This window comes from Lipotes vexillifer, unplaced genomic scaffold (genome assembly GCF_000442215.2).
Source record: "Lipotes vexillifer unplaced genomic scaffold, Lipotes_vexillifer_v1.1 scaffold842, whole genome shotgun sequence".
NCBI lineage: Eukaryota > Metazoa > Chordata > Mammalia > Artiodactyla > Lipotidae > Lipotes > Lipotes vexillifer.
Window position 1 is genome coordinate 920,393 of NW_006794988.1, and position 4,543 is coordinate 924,935.

A 4,543-nucleotide genomic window follows, 5' to 3' on the forward strand; every position below is an offset into this window, starting at 1 on the left:
TAAGTATTTTTAAGTGTGTCTACTTAGTAATAGTGCTTGAATTCCTCTGTTTTGAAGGAAGGGTAATTGAATTAATAAGAATGAGTTTTGTTCCACTTTCTTCCCTTTCCATTAATTTGCATTTTTTAGCAATAATGGTTATGAATGAATCCCTGTCACTGCAGTGAACACTGGAAAAAAATTATCTCATTGGCTCCTCAGAAGTTTTAGTATCCATTTCACATATGAAGAAACTGAGACTCAGGGACATTAAATAATATCACACAGATACAAAGTAGGAGTGCCTATGATCCCACAGCTCCTACTTTTAATGATTGTGCATGTTGCTTCTCAAACATATTGAGTTTACTATCATTATAGCTAATGAAGGACATGTCAGTCTTTGTGATAAACTTAATGAAACTGAGTGAATGCTCCCTGTTTTCTAGTCCATACACATCTTTCTAAAATTTATAAGAACATAGGACATCAAGCAGCTCAATGAAATAGAGCTAAACTTCATGGAAAATTAACAAGGATGAAACTGAATTTAGAGTTTAAAGATCTTAAGAAATTCACCAAACTCTGATGCTTTCAAATATAAGAAACAAGCCAGAGAGATTAATGGTCTTACCCAAGATGCAAGAGAGACCTGAGCTATGTAGCCCAACTTTTGAACATTAATTCCATATATTTTCAGAAAGTAAGTGACATTTATTGAGCACTTGGTATGTGTCAAGCATGGTGCTGTACTATTGTTGCTGAGGTAAGTTTTGTAATTACCCTTTGTACAGATGAGGAAATTGAAGCATAAACATGTCCAGGGCCCAACATTAGTATGGGTTGCCACAAGGATGAATCTAGCTCTAGATAGCTTTGAACTCAGACTGAAAGGGATTCACCACCCTTCAGTAATTTAGCTCCTCACCCAATAGGCTGTACAGAAACTGCTGGTCTCTATCAGATGTGATTGGCCTCCATTACAAAGCAATTGGTTTTCCCTTACTTCAGATATACTAGAGGAGCATCCTGTATTCCAACTAACCAGGGCCGCTATGTAAAATATTTAACAATAGAAAGAGCTGTGGGCCAATCTATCAAAACGGATACCGGGGGCTTCCCTTGTGGCGCAGTGGTTGAGAGTCCGCCTACAGATGCAGGGGACGTGGGTTCGTGCCCCGGTCCGGGAAGATCCCACATGACGCTGAACGGCTAGGCCCGTGAGCCATGGCCACTGAGCCTGCGCGTCCGGAGCCTGTGCTCCGCAACGGGAGAGGCCACAACAGTGAGAGACCCGCGTACCACACACACAAAACAAACAAACAAACAAACAAAAAAAAACAGATACTGGCCCAAACAGAATAGAAATTGGCTATAGACCATGAGATTGGTAGGACTGACTTACACGTACCAAATAATTGCCCTGAAACCAATTAAACTCTGCAGTCAAGGACTGGAATATAAAGTATATTCTTCCCTTAGCATCCGGATATATGATCTTCTGTATTTATTGGTCAAGGAAATGCAGGATTAAAAGGAAAATAATACTAATATGGACCCCAGTGAGTGAGCTGCTTTGAGACTATTTTAACTACCGTGAACAGAAAGTGTACAGAAGGAAAAAAAAACCCGCAACCCAGCTGAAGAGGATGCATGTTTCTTAATTACAGCTAGATTATGAAATCAAGAATGGTATTGATTGCAAAAAGGAACTATGTGACAGCTGGTAGACTATCACATCTGCATTGCAGAGCCATTAAAGAACTCTTCCATTTGGTTGCTACCTTCCCCACTATCAATCAAGTGTGGATGTAGATGCCACGGTTTGTGGTATAGTAGAATGAAATAAAACTACGTTATTTAATATTACAGATTTTTGAAACAGAAAGTTAATACCTTGATCTTTTTAATGTTTCAATTGCCCAGTGTCTTCTGAACACTCATTCTGATACTCACCCATTTGATACATTTCCTGATTTAATTTTTAGCAATAACCATGCCTACATGTCCTCTGCAGATCAGAGAGGAAATAGCTACACTACAAAGAAGTCTATTCTCTCTCCGTTCAACTGTGCTGTTCAATGGATCCCGCTCACCAAGAGACAAAGGACCTGGTATTGTTTTGTGTTACCCTGTGGGATCTCACTTTCCCCAACTGTTCCAGAAAAAAACAATAGGGAAAATGAAAAGCTCCCTGTCAAACTTGTGTTGAAAATGGTTGTACACAGTGATGTGGAATTTTGGATGCTAACTACATTTACATAAATGATTCCTGCATATAATTCTGATCTTAATGCTCAAGAAGCTTGGTTTCATCATATAAAGTTGGCGATATGTCACCCCGTGCTTGTGAATTGGGTTTGCCTGAAAAATACATGGTGCTTGATGTTATTTATTCAGCCTCAGATAATGTGTTAACTTTTATACCTGCTTTCAGTTCTGACAGCCATCATATGTGTTAGTCTTCACTGTCTCCATTTAAGGTAAAAGAAACCGATGACCCTAAAGTGTAAGTTATTAACAAGGCCAATTGGCAGGTCAATGGCAAAGGCAGGTTTCCAAAATAAGTCAGCCTCATTCAAGTTTCAATAACCACTACTCTCTACTGCATCCTTCTTTATGGGAATATCATTTCTAGGAGAGACTATTTATTCTCATGGTAATAACCAAGATAATACAATGTGAATGTATTTTTGATATAGGGTATGACAAAGTGAATAATGACTGTCCCTTTTGATACTGCTGATGGAAACAACAACAAAAAATCTACCTCTGCTTTTTACATGTGAAGAATTCATTTTGACTAGCAAACGGTCAAAATGTTTTCCTCAATTTGACTTTGTGCCTCCCCATACTTTGCATACTTTTCATGATGGTGACATTTTGTTGCAAGACAATTTTTTAAGATAGCTCTTTATATGCCTTTTGCAAGCTGGCTCAGTTTTGAGGTTGTGTGTAAATAGAAAAAACGGTATTCTTCAAATCATTTTAACAGTTCTCTTAGCCTTCCCTGTGGGTGTAAACATATCCTGAGTCCATCTCAAGCTTCCAAATCAGATAAATGTGTGGCTATCATATAATCATAAAAACAAAATTTCTGTAAAAAATAGTAATGGGTAACCAAGAGATGTTAAGAAAATATATGATTTGCTTTGAGCAAAGCTTATTGTGCATAATTCACAATTCTATAGCTCTTTCTGAGGCTTTGAAAAAAAATTATCGAGCCACAGGAGATTGACAGGGTAGCTGTTATTTGAGGTGATGCTGTGTGTGGAGAGCTGATCCCACAGGGAGCCTGATGTCACCATGGGGCCCCCTGTGCTCCAATCACACTTTCTCCAAAAGCACATACAGGGCAGCTGCCAGGGGCTGGACACCATACTCAACACTGGATGAGATACAGTTGACAGAATATGTGTTCTGTCTCTCCTGGAGTATAGTCATGAAACAGACCCATGAAAATTTACAATGCATGAGTGCCACAAATAAAAGTATTTTAAAGTTAGATTAACTGCACAGAGAGGTCAGATCATTAACAGGTATGATTCAAGAAGCTTTCCAAGTGTTGGGGGTGGGTGTGCCTTTGAATTGTATCTTGAATAGTCAAGCAGACAAGGAACTTGAGATCTCTTAGAGATAGACTGAAAGATTTTCATTCGTTTTTTAATTTAAGATATATATCTAACCTAGAGCACATAATAAATGAGGAGGAAATACTGGTAAGGAATACCAGGCAGCAACGGGTAGTAGGACGCGTATGTCACACAAGGAGTTTGGCTTCTTTCTTAAAGTAATGATAATGGAATATTTTGAAATTGAGACAGTGTCACAACAAGCATTTTTATAGATTATCCTTTGTCCTGCAATGTGTACACGAGGCTGAAGTGGGAACAGACTGAAGGAAGGGTCTTAACCATGTCACGGTTAGGAAGCTGAGAGAAGAAAACACATTTGAGAGCATGTGTAAGTGCCAGAACTAGTACTGTTAGCTGATTAACAGTGAGTGCTCCAAGAAGTCAGAGTGTGGGGAATGGCCTAGGCTGTGAGTTGAATACCAGCGGCTTCCAGGAAAGATTTTTGATGATGCAAAGTTAAGTCTCCTAGAATACTGTCTCACTCAGCGCTAAAACTTACAGGGCTTAGCGAATATTTGCTGAATGAAAACAAAACTAAATTACCCAAACCAGGGAGTTTAACAGACCCTCTGATCCATCACATTTTTATATTTGATTAGAAAAAGATGGACCCATTATGGAGGTTTATTATGTCAAATGATAAGAATCCCCCTAAGGGTATATTGAAATGTTCATCTACTTTAGACTTCATACCAAGAACCTGGACAGACGGGATCATCAGTTGGTGTGTGTCCTACAGTGACATCCAGCTTGGAGGTTAACAGTAAAAATTCTTTATCCTTAACTTTCTGTATAACTAATGAAATAAAGCTTGTATAATATCCTCTAAAGCACACATTCTATATTTGTGCTATGAAATAAAGGTATAAATCCAGAAGCCAGTTTGCTAACACCCTAATAGATTCTTATCTGTGAGCATCTTCAGCAGG